The following is a 16,511-nucleotide window of genomic DNA, read 5'->3' as shown; positions in this document are numbered from 1 at the left end:
AAGGAAGGAAGGAAGGAAGGAAGGAAGGAAGGAAGGAAGGAAGGAAGGAAGGAAGGAAGGAAGGAAGGAAGGAAGGAAGGAAGGAAGGAAGGAAGGAAGGAAGGAAGGAAGGAAGGAAGGAAGGAAGGAAGGAAGGAAGGAAGGAAGGAAGGAAGGAAGTGGCGGAAGGAAGGAAGTGGCGGAAGGAAGGAAGTGGCGGAAGGAAGTGGCGGAAGGAAGTGGCGGAAGGAAGTGGCGAAGGAAGGAAGTGGCGGAAGGAAGGAAGGAAGGAAGGAAGGAAGGAAGGAAGGAAGGAAGGAAGGAAGGAAGGAAGGAAGGAAGGAAGGAAGGAAGGAAGGAAGGAAGGAAGGAAGGAAGGAAGGAAGGAAGGAAGGAAGGAAGGAAGGAAGGAAGGAAGGAAGGAAGGAAGGAAGGAAATATTATTCAAAACGGCTTTAAAAATTGTGATACCTTTGAGCTGTATGAAGCTTCAAGAAAAACCTACAAGGAGTTAGAGCAAGGGAAGAAAGAATTATTGTATATCTGGGGCTTGTCAGTCATTTGCTTTCAAGACATAAAGCTGTTTCATATGCTACTGTATGTGACAGTGGGTCCTTTGAAAGCACTCATTACCGTAATAATAGTGAACTTTGGATGTGTTAGGTATGTATTACAAAGTGGATATTGTTCTCCAAAGCTGACCGAATCCCCACACATAATTCTAAGCACACAAAAAGTTTGCCACATCCTGTATTTTATAATTTCTGCATGTGTCCCTTTTTATTAGCTAGGGTTGTTGCCAGAAATGGAGCAAACCAACAGAAAGATTGACTGCGCAGCATTCTTAATCTGGACATGGAAAATCCTAACAGAAAACTACCTGAATAAACAAATGTGTCAGGGATGCTTAACACTGCCGTCTTTTCTTGAGTGAGTGTGGGCTGGCAGACTGTCCTCCTGAGGAAATGTTCAGTCTAGAGACAGAAAAGGGAAAGGTTTCTGGGATCCTCCTGCTGTAGCAGACCTGGACCCAGCAGACACCCACAAGCTGCTGCATGCTTTAACTCTGTGGGGTCTGTTGGAGGGAGAGCTGCTGGAGGGAGTACCAAAGGCACCAGTTCTGCTGCAGCTGCCATTGAACACCAGAGGAGAGACGTGGGTGACTGAGTTCCCCTGTGAGGCTACGGTCTCAGGGTACTTGTTCCTCCCTCGAAAAGTTCCCAGAAACTCATTAGTCCTTGGTCAACACAGGGCTTCACAGTCCATACTTCAGCAAGACAGACGTTTGAACTTTGTCTCTTTTTTAACACTGAAACACTTTGTTTCAGTGTCTAGCAGGAACAGCGGAGCATCAAGTTGTAGTCTGAAGGTCAAAGTCACAAGAACCAGAAACATTTGCCCACCCATCTTTGCCTTTCTAAGAAGTCACTGCTTCTTCACATCATACAGAAGAGTACAAGATTCTCTGTGCCTGTTTGGAACCCATTGTGCTTGATAACATTAAAGTAGTTTCCGTGAAATAAAATAAAATATGCATTATCTGACCACTGTAAATAAAAAACATTATACCAAACCATGTTTTTTTAAGTTTAAATATACATGAAAGTACCATACCTCAAAAGCATAAAAGTAGGAGTAATAAAAATCATGTCACCAAAGGGAACTACTTCCCAGGATGTTGTTTGCATATACAGCAGGACACTCAGAAGCAAAGCTGATAAGAAAAATTAGATTACTGTAGAGAAATCATTGTAAACTAGTCCTCACAAAGCAGACTGATCCCGTATATTTTTAACCTTACGAGCCCATAAATAAATAAAAATTTTACTTGCAAATGATATTGTTATGTAAACTTGAAAAGTTCAAGCTAACAGTGAAAGGAAGACACCAAACCCCTATAATGCTCTGGAACACTTGTGAGAGAAGATCCATCCATTTATGTGCTGCTAACACCAGCTAAATGAGCACTCACAAGCCTCACTGGGTCAGGCGTCATTTTACCACAATATTACCCATTACCAGAATATTATAGAAACCACAGGCAATAATTTTCTCCATTTTGCATGTGGTTCATAAATGCATGCACAGATGTCTTGTCTATTTTAGGATGTCCCTTATGGGACCTGGCAAATGTTGAGGAAATATTACAGTGAACTTTTTTGTTTTCACCGTCTTTCCTAGGTCTTGAACCCTAAAAAGTGGTTGGCTAAGGGGACTTTTGTCTGATCCTGGAAGACCAACACATTTATATTCTTCTATAAACAGATGAAACACTTAATTGACTTGCATAAAAATTTGAAATGGAAGATTAAATGTTACTGTTGTATTTGAGTCAATTATTTTAAGATGTAACGACTGGTTATAGATACTTGTTTTTTCTGGTTAACCTGCTTTTCCCCTCTGGTTCACTTACTTTTGTAGCAACCTTATTTGCTTCTTAACAGTGACAATATAGAACAGAATATACCATCACAAATGCTAACATTACGATTCTATACATCTCACATATTTTGCATAGCACCTTAGATACAAGACACTGATAAAGTCTCTTCCAGCCCATTCTTTATCATATAGAATCCCATTCTTTAATGGGATAAAACCACTTGAAATAAAATAGAACTTAGTGGTGTTGGTTCACTATTACTGAGAAAGCTTATCCTACCTCAAAGCATTGAAAATCAGATGTATAAATAAGGAAAGAAAGCCTAGCTTTAAATTTTTTTATTGAGAGCCTTCTAAACCCTGAGACATAATATCCTCTGTGAATATTTCTTGCATACAAATACATATACAAGATATGCCCGAGAGAAAAATGGGGACCTATAATAAATCCTTTTTATGAGTGCTCTTGAATTGTTGGGTCACATCATAGGAGAGACAGTGCTGTTCAAAGATAAATTGCAGGGAAATTGATATTATTTGTTCTTCTTCCCCATTGTAACTTTTACTCTATATTTATTACTGTGAATTAGAATTTTTGAGTGAAATCCAGTCAGTACAGAAGGATCTCAAATGGCATTCAAGCTTTTAATGAACTGATCAGAATGAGTTTAACAAATCATTCGTGTGCATAGAGCCTCTGATTACAATGAAACTATTCCAGCACATCCCTGGGGTGTGACAGACTCAAGCAAATTAATTTGCTTGAATAAACTGCAGACACAATGATCTGCTTCAACCACAACTATGTTTGGGCTGTTTCTTGGAGTCAGTCAGATTAACTAGATAGTATTTATCTAAAATGATTGCAACTTACCAACCTTAAATTTCAAATAGGCATCAAATGTGTAGGGAACTGAGTAGAGTTAATTCATATTCCTGTGCTCCTTGTATTAGACCAAAGAAAATGTCCTCTTTAAAGTGATCCTTCCTTACAGTGGTCATAAGAAGATGTCTCTGTATTTTGCCAGTTTATATATTTTTCTGGAGTACAATATATCTGCAAAAGAGATGAGCACTGACTCCTGTGTGTTGAAGTTATATAGTAAATATAACAACTATATAGTAAATTTTGTAAATTTTAAAAAACAGAGTAAATCTCATTTTATTGGCTCTCTCTGTAGGGCCTTCAAAATTATATATGTTCATGGATAATAAAAAGAGGAACAAGTAAAAACTTGTGTGAAGATTTAGAACATTTTTCATTTACAGCAAATTTTAGGGGCTTCATTTGGCTTAAGAGCAAGGCTTGCTCCTGGATGTATCAGGCAGACAGGAAATTAGAATCTGCTCTTTCCAATGCACACTTCATGAAGTTAATTCACTTTTTCATAGAAATATAGAATCATTTATGTTGGAAAAGACTTTTAAAATCATCAAGTTTAATCATTAATCTGGCACTGCCAAGGCCACTGCTACTTTCCTGAGTGGAACATATATGTGTCTCTTAAATATGTCCATCAACTGTACTAATGAGAAATACCTACTTAGGGAATACCTTTTTTCAAGGCAGTCAGACAGTTTAGCCAGTGCAAATTATAAATAACTCTTCTCTGTGATAATAATAATTTATATTCTGAGAACTTCACAACCAGTCATTCTAATCTCTAGGTTTAATCTGTTAAATCCTGCAAGATATGTACTCCTGAAAAATGATCCTGATTTTAGTTGGATTGGTTTCCTAGGATTTTAGTAGGATTTAGTTTCCTGACTGAGAGTTTTGGGGATATAGACATGTCATGAATTTAAGCTCTGAGGTAGATGGAAGAGCTTGAGTCCTGGATCTAGCTGCCTAAACCCTATCTACCACAGAAGAGAAAGAGGTAGGTTCTGAATATGGGTAGCAGAACCAGAACAGATTCAAAAACACTCCCTCTGCAGAGTGATGCCTGTGAGATGGGAACAAGTCTCAGAAAAGCAAAACCTCCATCTCCTGTAAAATAGCTGAACTGGTGATAGGCATCCTTTATAAAGGCATCATCTCCCTGCTTCTGACAATCTGCCTCTGATTTGAGAAGAAAAATGCAGTCAGACATGCAACACGGATAAACCCTGTTGTATGCAATTTTCCATACCATATAAAAAGGAAAGAAAGGAAGCTCAAAAGAAGTTAATTAACAAGAATCATTACTTTTCTTTCTTTTTCTATAAGACAACCGGGGTTGTGCTTATATATTTATTCAACGTTGACACATTAGTGTCTACATGCATACGTTAAATTCATACAATCTTTAATCTCAACTTTCCCCTTACAGGTAATTGTGAAAGAAATCTTGTCTTTTCAGAAAAGTAGGAATGAACTTTCAGATGTATGTATCTTGAAAGCACGAGAAACTTTTCTTTGAATATTTTCCATTGTTTTGACCATTACTTTGTTAGTTCTGAGTATTGCACCTGGGCAACAGTAAAAAGTAGTGAACTGTAAAATCACAGGAGTCCCAGCATTCAAAGCTATCCTGTCTCTCTTTAAGGCCACTTTATCTTCAAGGGAATATTCTGTGGCTCCCCATGGTTTAGTACCATCAGCAAACTTAGTGTGCACTCAGCTTCTGTGTCCAGGTCATTGATAAAAACATGGAAAAGTTGGCCCAAAAACTGATGCCTGAGGATGTCCACTAGAAACTAACCATCAGCCAAACGTTGCCTCTGTTAGTCCAAGTCTTTGTGCCTAGCCCTTCAGGCAGTTTGCCCATCATGTTTGTGAACATTTCCTTCTGTATGAGGGATATTTGGTCCAGAAGGACACTGTGAAAACCTTACACTATTGAAAGCTGACTTCAGGCTAAGAAATATACAATAAATGCCCAAATATCTCTTGAGTTTTAGCTTGAGGACTCATATGCTCTTTTATTTTTCTGATACACATGCAAGGTAATTGAAGGAACCAATTTTCAGCATGTGCTACCCTTTTGATGAATTTAACAATTTCCTAGAAACAGGCTCCACTAGCTATTTGCTACGAGTCTTGTACCATGATAACATGTGTTCTTCCTGAATTTCAGAACACATGTATCCATTGCTGATACAGAACACAAAACTAATTTCCTTCTATCATCACTGCTTTTTCAGGAAAAAAAATATGTATACCTTTATATTATGCTTCAATTCCTTGCTGCATAAATAAAATTAAATCTTTTTTATGATAGTCAGAGATTAAGTCCTGTTTAGAGATTAAATTAAAATAAGTTCCAGAAGCAAGAATTCTTTGTTAAATAAATTTCTGATTACTTACACATATTTCTGGGACTGATAAAATAAAATCCATTCCTTTCTGTCATTAATCCAAAATAAACCAAACAACAACAGCAAGAAGATTGTTTCAAATATTATTAAATACCTAGAAAAGAATTTTAGTGTTACCGTGAAAGCATGATAGGCAATTTCAGCCTTTTAAAAATATGATTCAGAAAAAACTCTAGAAAATTAGGAACTAATCCAACGGCTGAATCTGCTGAACAGGCTGAAAATGTCAATAGACCAATCCTTCTCACAGAGGTCAGGACTTCTCTTTTCATAAGGATCTGAAGATTATGCTGGGGGAAAATAATGCAGTCATATTTTTTTTAACTTAGTAAAGGACTTGATATTCTCCTGTAGATATTATCTAATTTATGTTTCAAATAGAATTTAAGATTTGCTAGGGAATGGGGTCGGGGAATTTAACTAAAACTGACTCACCATCACGTTTTTTGTGGATTTTCCAGTCCAATTAATATTTGTTACTCCTTGAAACTACCTCCAGCTAGCTGCAGTGTCATATCACTGTTGAGTAAGAAATGACAGAGACTCACCAGAAGGGTAATTGGCATGGAGTGCTGTTTATTTCAGACTGCTCCTTTTTATACACTGTTCCACTACAGGTAGACTTAATTGGTAATTATGTTAATACATTTCACCTGATTGGCTAACTAACAAGACGCCCTTTATAAACAATCTTTGATAAAAACAAGAAAACGAAGAATAGGAAAAACAATACCTGCAGGTTGTTTATAATAATAAGCTATCATTGTTTATCTTCAACTCCCTGAAGTCTCCCAGGCTGATTCTGGGAAAACTTATCTAGTTTTCTCACTCTCTGACCAGGCTGTCACATCCACAGTATCACATATCAGAGATGAGGGAATTATTGCTTAGTACAGAACAAGAAGTACATACAAAAGTATTCATACATTGGTTGCTAATTCTGAAAGATCAGACTACACAGACAGTAATACAAACATATTTTTTAAACATATTTCAGAAAAACAGAAAATTCAACACCAGCATATAATTTGTTGCATTATCAGAATTAAGTGTGGCCTCTATATTGCACAGAAAATACTAACACTGTGTTTCAGGAATATTTATCTTGAATATCATGGTAGGTTAAATTATGGCCCAGATTTTAAAGCATGTTGGTTCAATTTAATTATAGTAGCTTACTATATTATATATGAAGTAACACAATGCAACAGAGCAAGAATGCAAAGAAACTACCGCGATTTGTGCTTGTACAACACTGATGTTTAATAACAGCGGGCAAACTTCAGGTACATGTTCATGTTATTCATAACGTATTTTTATAACTACTGGTCTCTTACCATTCTGTATCCCTTGACATTATTTATGTCAAATCACCAGAATGTCTGACGTTATTTATGTCAAATCATCAGAGTGTCTGACATGTTGTTTTGTAGTCTGACATGAGGATGTAGTGAAATAATGAACTGTTGAAGAAAACAATATTTGTCTTGGCAAACTGGAGTCACTTCAAATATAGATATCATCTAAGGATCATGCAAGAATAATGTATGGAAAATGGTGTATTTCTATAGTCTCATGTTTTCTTTTGCAGGAAATCAGAAGTGTGTCAATCACAATCTGAGTGGACTGCAATAATGTTGAATTGTTGAAGCTTCTTAGCCCTCCTTCTGCTAAAATCCCCCACCTGAATCCCAAGTGTGCTGTCACAAGTCATACCAGACAGGCTAAATGTCCATTTTGTGTTGAAATCTATATGTAATTCCATTATGCAATCCCTATGTAGCTCTAAATTGACAACAGAAATGTCAAACATAGTTAAGCGCAGCAGACCTCTTCCCAGAATCAGAAACTTCTGGCACAAGGAACTCAGTGTATACAAAACAGCAAATTTGAAGTTTCTTTAAGCTGAGGGCAGCGTACCTGTGAACTGAGAAATATAAAACAGGTTTAAATCCATATATGGCTTTATTTTAAAATACATGACTCTTTAGTAACTTCTCAGCAGAAAAACTGGCTTGGTAAAAAGGCTTTGTGAAAGATATACCTTTTGATTGGCATATTACAGCAATCTTGAGAGTAAAATTCTAGGTTAACTAATGGGACTTCAGAGCACTTTTTCATTATATGAGAGCATTACTTTGTTTCTTTCACATGAAAGAAAAATGAAACTTCTTTTTATGAAAATACATATATTGTATCTATTGTTATGCTAAAATGTATAAAATTATTCTAGTAGTGGGTATTCTTAAAAGGTTATATGCTGGTTTAAATCTTAGCCTTCCATTTCAGGAGGAATCTTGGAAAGAGAACTGACTCACTGAACCTCTGAAAAACATCAGTCCCTAAGTTTCAGCTTGATATAAAATCTACTGTCCTCAGGGGAAGTCTATATTCAACAAAAGTTTTGGACAACTTACTGGGATTGGGGTCAGCCCATTGAAAAAAATCATGGGTTTAACTTAACCCTTATTTATATTTAATTCTCACTTTTATTCAGGTAATTTACACTCCATTGAAAACATGACTTTTTGGGACATCAGTCTTAAATCTACATATTTCCATTTTCTCGTCTTCACTTCTTATATTGCCCAGCAGGACATTGATAATACAGAAAATAAGACTGTACTTCAGTCACCTACGTCATAAATAACTGCTGAATATATGTATTCCTGCACAATCTTTGTTCAATCTAATATGTATTTCAAATGCAAAAACCACAAGCTAGTTTAATGATAATTAGTTGACCTGAAAGAACATATCAGTTAATTTCTGTTTCATTTAATATATATATATAAATTTGACCTGATTTACTCCCTTGGAGGATGTTTTATTCTGTGATAACCACCTGTGCCAAAGTGCCTGGGCCACCTTCCATAGCCCTCAGAGCATTAACTCACACACCTCAGCTAAGCCATCAAGGCTTCCATTATGGCACACTATTAAATGAGTAAAAAAATGAGCCACTTCTTTGTCCTTGCATTGGTGAAAGGCAGATCAATTACCTGAGTCATTCCTTTGCTCAAAGCTATAAGTCAGGGCATTATGATTATATTTTTCACTCTTAATAGAAGCCCTGAAACCCAAAACTCGATATTGTTGCTGTGAACTTGTACCAACGCACTAATATTGATTTTAAAAAACTCTTGCTATTTCTGAAGGAAAAAAAGAAGTTTAAAACCCATTTGGTTTGTCTCAATTTACATCTAATTAAATTTTTAGTAGTCACAATGTCTCACGGACTTGAAGCAGTTTTAACTCTATTGTCAGCTTGTTGAAATCTTCAAGTCTACAATACTTTTTAAAAAATACTTTTAATTTCAGATAATATTTAAGATTAATTTTAGAAATTATTTGCAGAGGGTCTTTGTATTCAACTATGTATTTGATTTTAGAAGCTCCTTCAGACTTTTTCAAAATAGAAGTGAATTAGGGACTTAGAGAAATCATATAAAACCTCACTATTAACCTGCTGAGAAGGCTTATTGTGGGAGAAGTGTGTTTGACACTCTTTCAGTGGAGACTCTTCTGGAATAAACAAGTGTTATCTAGTTTGGTAGGAACCAATGACATAAAAATGGTCCTGAATCCAAACAGCCATTATAACTAGAAACGATTAGCTTTCAATTTAATTTCAGTTCACCAAATTCTTGAGCGTGACCAGACCAAATTAACAACAATGTTATCGCCAGGAGTAAAGTCTGCTTGCTGATCACATCATGAAAATAATGCAGTGTCTGCATGCAGGACGGTAAGAATTTTATACATGTTGCATGAAAAGTCAGGTCCTCATGCACTTTTCCTAAAATTTTGAATTTAGAGAAGTGTATATTTCCAGATAAAACAGCATATTTGCCTTTACCAGTAATTCAGAAAAAATGAGATTTCTCTTATTAGTTACCATTTTAAGTGACTAATATTTCTTGTTCATGCTGTTACATAATTGTCTGTATTACTTAATCAAAAATACACAAAGTCATCATAAAAAATGTATAAAACCCTTTCTGGAAAAGGAAAATTATTAACTCAATTGCTAACTTTGAAATTAATGAAATACATATTTTCGGGAAAAGCACAAACCTGTTATGATTTATCTCACCTACTTCCAGATTTCCCACAACTTCCTTGATTTTTCTCTCACATGTTTATTCCTTCTTGCTTGAAAAGCATATTGCTTAAATATCATAATGATTGATACCTTCTTGTAGCCTAACATCTACCACGCATAGGAGTAAAGCACATGCATATCAAAAATCTAGATTAAAGATTGAAATATTATCATCTGTAAATGTTAGTCCTCATGATTTTGGAATATAATATCTTTATAAAATTTTCTGTGTACATTACTTTGAATCCAGTGCCACTTGTAAATGCACTTAGATCACAAGAGTACTTCAGCACTTACTGTTTAAGTAATTTCAAGAGTTTCAAACAAAAGCTTATCACGCAATAGAGTATCTATGAAAAACTCATTTCATATCTTTATGATATGGATATCTTTATGATCTTTGGAGAGCTTATTGTATAAACTTTTAAATAAGTTCTAGGAGCTTCCTCTGCCCTAGCTGGATCAGGGTCTTCCTTTTCCTTCGGAGAAGTGTTGGCATTTTTCAAGCAGGAATAACACCTTTAACACATTGTCCTTTGAGGAGGTAGCAGTGAATGTCCTTATTAATTTATCTTCTTTTCCTTTTTCTTCCAGGGAGGGGAAAAAAAGGCCAGGGAAAGCAAGGTAGTCTTTGTAGAACTGAGAGGTCTCTGAATATGGGAAGTGTAAGTAGAACAAAACTTGAACTGAAATGCAAATGTGGTACATAATATACAATAAATGTTGCAAACAGGGATTTGCAATAGGAAAATAGCAATAGAAAACCTGCTCCCATTTCTTGCTAACAAAAGCATACAATGATCTGGAAAATATTTTCTCAATGACCTACAGAATATATTTTATAAAATCTATTTTAAAAAGTGAAATATAAAAAAACTACTTCTCCTTTTTGTAACGATCCATTCTATGAACAGGATTCGTGATGGTTCGTTAACTGATCTCTAGAGTGCAAAAAACCAACATGGAAAGGGGATTGCAGTAATAATCAAAAACGAATGCACGTTTATTGAAATGACCACAGCAAATCTGTTAGGGGAATTGGGGAAAAGGAAAGTATAAGGGAAAGAGAGGGAGGAAGAGAAGAAAGGTATATAGCTACCAAACGTAGAAAGATGAAATCCTTCAAAGTCCAGTCGATGGAGTTCGCCTGGTCATGTCAGGGGAGATCTCGAAAGACACTGGTTAACTCAAGGTGCTTGATGGTCCTTTTGGGGGCGGGGAAACAGGTCTTGAAATGGCTGAGGGGAATCAGATACAATAAAGAGTAGCCTATTGAAATTGCTGAGGAGAAAGAAGGCATTGAAGATGGGTACAAGCAGTCCATATTCTCAGCAGTAGGCAAGAACCATTGTCTTCTTGGTCCAATGGTCACACCTGCAGGCGAACATCTCGCTTTGGTCAGCTCACCTCCCCACACACAACTCCCCCATGATAGGGGTTTCAGGCTCAGTCCTTGGGGGAAGGGGGAGCTCTTCCATTTAGGGGTTTCATGTCTCAACCCTTGAGGGAGAGGCTTCTCCCATCTTAGCCCATCCGTCACGGTGGTTGTAAAACAGATTAAGGGTCTTCTGTGGGGACCACCAAAGGTTACCCCAGAAAAGTCAGCCAAGCCGAGAGGTGGGGAAATTCCAGGGCTATTGTTGCAAAAGCAGGTGCTGGCGAAGTAGGGCAAGGCAGCCCTTCTTCTTCCACCAGGCTCAGTCTTCCATAGCAGCAAACACACCTGCAAACAATAGCTTGGCAGGCCAGAAACTCTGCTTAGGCCTCAAAATTATTTGACATTCATCCATCACTGGCAGGCCAGAAATTCCAATCGGGGTACCCAGGGTCCTGATGTTTGTCCTTGAGACAGCTGTGAGGTAAAATGAGGGGAGCTTCAGACCACCTCTCACACTTTTAAAACGAGACATTTTTACAGACATTCTGTGAACTAATCTCTCTAAATTACTGTAGACTTCAGCTTTTATATCAAGACATCACATTTGGTTAAGATGGTGATTTCCAAAAGCCAGAAAATCCCAGCATTTAAAATTCAATACTCAATCTATGTTTCTTTATTAAATTCTGTTTCCTATATTTTTCTCTATTCCACTAATACTGCCCAATTCTTCTACTGAATATTTCTGTTTGTTCCACTTTTACACATACTACGCATAGGCTTTTTTCTGAAAACAAGAAGGAAAAGTGCAGTTGCTGCTATCTCCATAGTCTGTGGTTGTATGAATTGGCACATCCACTAATTCTTGATTACGCAAATGCTAAACCCTCCCCGCTAGCTACTGGGTCAGCTTGCAGACTTCCTTATGTTCTCCAAGTACCTCCTTAGGTACACACTTCTAAAGCATGACTTCTTTTTTGCAAGACCAGAATCTAAAATTAGAATTTTACATCACTGCATTTAACAATTTCTGTTAATTTAACTGTCTTTGTGTCAAAATTTTTGTATAAAATTAGATTTGATTTCAAAAATTAGCAGAATATTTTCTGTTGGTTAGTTGGTGGTTTTTTGCTTGTTTGGGTTTTGTTGCTTTTTTATATTGGAATTTGATTTTAGGGTTAGTGGAAAACAAAAAGGCTGATAAACTTTATTTTGAATGAAAATTGTGTTTGCTTTGTCTAAATGAAAAACACATTGTCCTGGTTTAGGGCAAATTTGGGAGAAAACCTCTAAAGGGGTTCCTCTAGAAAGCAGATTCAAGTGGCCCTTCCCCCACCTGGTTCTGGAAAATATTTCTTTGGAGAAAAGTGGAGAAAAACCTGTTTATTTAACAGGCAAAGCATTCACCAGCACCAAAAAAAAAAAAAAAAAAAAAAAAAAATTAAACAATAAAACCTCTCGCCGCTCTGAAGAGATGACAAACTCAGAAAGTTCCCTTGGTGGGCTGTAGCTCAGCTCACTCAGTTTCTTATCAGCCACTCCAGTGCTGGAAATGCCACGGCCCAGGCCCAGCCCAGTGGGCCACAGGTAGCAGTTCCCGGTGCTCTTCTGGGTTTTCAGCCCAGAGCAGGTTTAAGCAGGTCCAAGAAATAAAAAACCACAGTCCAGGGAACTTCTCTGCCTTAGCTAGCTAAAACTAAAAGCAAAGGAGAGCTCTGTCCCACTGTCTGTCCAGAGACAGCACAGTCTAGGAGCAGAAATGTGGGGGAATGAGTGCAGTTTCTGATAACAAACTCTCGGTTTCTTCTCTCCTCCACTTTGCCCTCAGAACCAGTCTTAAATGTGCAAAACTTATTACTGGGCTAAACAGATGAATGGGAATACAATTCAGCATCATAAATTTAACCCAAGACACATATTTAATTTGAACTATTTTAATTGAGTTTGTCTAAGACCCCAAAGTAATATAGTTTGATAACCTATTTGTTTTAGAAGTGTGATATGAAACTTAAATATGACCTGTATGCTCTACTAGCTCCAGATACTCCATGCATTATCTTCAATTAACCAGTATTCCTCTTTCTAAGCTTCACACAATATCTAAGTTTTGATACAGAATTTCCTCTACCAAACAAAAACAAAAGACAATTTTATCTTTTAGTAAAATTCAAATTATTTAATGAAGCACAAGTAAAAGCTCATTTTATTTTTTATTGAAGTGTAAATAATTACTTATGCCAATTAAAAGGCTGTTTTGTAAAAATTAAAACATTTCATTTACAAGAATTTGCTGTTAAATACTTTTATTACCTAAACTGTCTTTTATGTGTAATCAAAGGTAACTTTTAATCAAAACTCAAGTGAATTTATCTTGTAAATGTGTTTTCTCATTAAAACTCTATTGTTTATTAGCTGTAAACAGTTTTTTCCAGTTCTAAGTTAAACCAAGGCTCATATGCCTTGCATTACTCGTTTGACTAATTCTTTTAGCATACTGTTTAAAGTCAAATATCTTATTAAAGATAAGAGAGCAGAATGAGACAAAACATATTCTGTCTTTCTGTGTGAGAAATCAGAACATGGCAGCTTGTGGGATTCAGTCCAAAATTGTTGTCCTTATTTTAAAATTTGATTGCTTTCTCTCATATATTTGTCAATGTGCTTTTTCTTGACTGCCTAGACTGGGCAGTTTTTAGTTGCAGCATACCAAAACAAAGTCTCTACAACCAAAATGACAGAGATCCTGTCCAATTTTCATAATGTACAGTTGTGCAACATGCAAGCTGTTACCTTTGAAAATATCACTTTTCTTGAACTAGAAAATTGGTAACTATTTCTCGGAATAAGCAAGGTAGTATTTGCTTACTTACTGAATTCAGTGGAGTCTGACTTTTAGCCACAGATGTCCTGTAAGTTGCAAGAAAAGTATTTATTGGCTTTGGCTAGGGACATTGCAGGGAAGGATAAAGGGGTGTAGCCCTCCTATCTTCACTTTCTAGAGCAGTTATATGACCTGTAGCAGCTAATTGCGACACCCATGGGTGTACACCTCTCTACCTTTCTTCCTTCCCCCCTTATTCCTTCTCACCCTAGTCAGATAAAGGCTACATCCATCCTGACTGTGTTCTCAACTCTAACTGTCATAAATTACAGGCATTTCAGACTGATTTCTTTTCACTTAGACTGATAAACCAGATACATATAAGAGGATTTCCAGATCTCAAACATTGTCCTGAAAGAGTCCATTTTTGATACTCATTATGCATTATCTTCAAGAAATCTGAAAGGTCTTTTCTTTGGAACTATTTTGTATAAAGTGTTTGACTAAGGTTTAAGATACAATAAGGTAATGCTTTAGACATAAAAAATGGATTATTATATTTGGAATGCAGTGAAAAGATTGAGACATGAAATCAAATGAGCCAAAAAAATTTAGAAGTCACATTCTCTTTCCTTCATACTCTACTTATTAGAGGAAAAGTCTAAACAACATTATACTATTAAGCTATTACTTTCAGTGAATACAGTTTCTTTTCCTGGAAGTTAGTAACCCCAAAAATGTAGCTACTAAAAAAATCTATGCCAGTAGATTCAGATACTGAGCAGATCAGCTGGAATTAGATAGAAAAGGAAGGCTTTTAGGCAAATTAAGCTATTTACTTTATAAGATCAGTTTACTTGTCAATGAATTCACAAATTTGCTTCTATTTACGTTTTTGTGATTTAAAACAATTAACATAGGTTGTCTTCTCTTCGTGGCAGTTCAAAGCACTATCCGAGTCTGCAGAAATTAAGCACATGACTTAAATCACCTCCAAGAGTCCTGGGGGAAAAAAAAGAACCTTATTTAGATAACTGAGTTTTCAGATGTCAAGTTACCTGACTATTACTTCCTGGGATGTTAAATACCTTGCATCATCACAATTCAGTAGTAGCGTCTAGGTAGAATCACGCCTTCATGAATCAGGTATGCTTGCACTATCTGTTTCTCTTCCTTTTCAAAAGAAAAAGATATGACTGATTAATGATGCAAAACTAGCATTAATATCTGGGAGATTTTCATTATTACAATTGCTGCTTCTTAATTCTGTTCCTGAAAGTCACCTCAAAGTTGAATTGTACTTGAGCCTGGGTACTTTGCACATAATATTTTTTGCTGGGTCAAGGGCTTATTCAACACCTGCATATAATTCTACTTATATATATATTTTATTTACTTAATTTATGTCATTTTCTAGAAAGGTTATGAAGAAAAGGCAGCTTGGGAGTCCCATAGGACAGTCAATCCCTAGGATATCAAGGCTCATGTTAAAGAGTCAATGTATTGTTCTAATCACTTTCTGAATTATAAAACCATTACTCAAGGATGAAACATTTTATGCTTTGAACTGCCAGACATTTCTATTATGCTGTATGAATTCTCACATTTTAAGTTTACTCTAGAGGAATCATGTCTGAAAATCATCTCTTGTTTGCATTTGAAAAGAAATCTAACATAGTGTTTACCCACAGATGGGATGGATTGAACACTGATTTCTATTGCAGCTCTGTCACCATCTTTCAACAGTGAAAATATTTATCATAGGGAGCAAAATTCTTCTTCCCAGGAAACTAAGCAAGAAAAAACATTGGCAGGAGGATCCCTGCTTCAGCTTTGAAGGGTTTATGGCCCTTGTAAGACCCAGGATGGTGAAGATGCTGGGATCACTACAGAAATGAGTAGTCAGAGATGGGAATGAATCAAAAACAGAATATTATGAAAATAATAATGTTATTGTTCAATATAATATTCTAAACAAAACTGAAAAAATAACAACAATAACAGACAGAGGAAGTGCCTATATTTTTATCTTTGATTTTATCTTTGATTTTCTTAGAAAGCAGAGTACTTTCAGAACTGTATTTGATGCACATTGCTGGGCTCTGATCCATTGATTTCAGGAATTGGTGATAGACACAATAAGCCTTTGATGCATGCTGAATAAGAGGAATTTTGTCTTACAAATGTTTTCAGATTCTTCATAATATTTAGTTCTCTAAAACTAGTTTTAAACATTCATCTCAAAGCTGGTATAAAGCACTTTTCCCTGAACTTGTTTTCTTACCTTTGCCAACTCTTAAGGTTGTAGCCAAAGTCAGACGTAGATCTCAGAAGAATAAAACAGAGGGTTTGCTGGTGTGATTAAACCACATCTTGATCACAAACAAGGCCATTTAAAGGCAACTCTGCATAACAAATCAGGAGCAGCTAGCTGATCTTCCAGTCTGGCCAGCCAGCACTAGACATAGAGATAAAGCATTTTCTGAAGATCAGCTGAGTTTCCAGAACCCCACAGTGAAGATGTTGGCTTCAGAGAGCAGCAGTAC

The sequence above is a fragment of the Camarhynchus parvulus genome, chromosome Z (genome assembly GCF_901933205.1).
Source record: "Camarhynchus parvulus chromosome Z, STF_HiC, whole genome shotgun sequence".
NCBI classification, from domain to species: domain Eukaryota; kingdom Metazoa; phylum Chordata; class Aves; order Passeriformes; family Thraupidae; genus Camarhynchus; species Camarhynchus parvulus.
The sequence above is the reverse complement of the archived record's forward strand: the minus strand, read 5'-3'. Positions refer to the sequence as shown.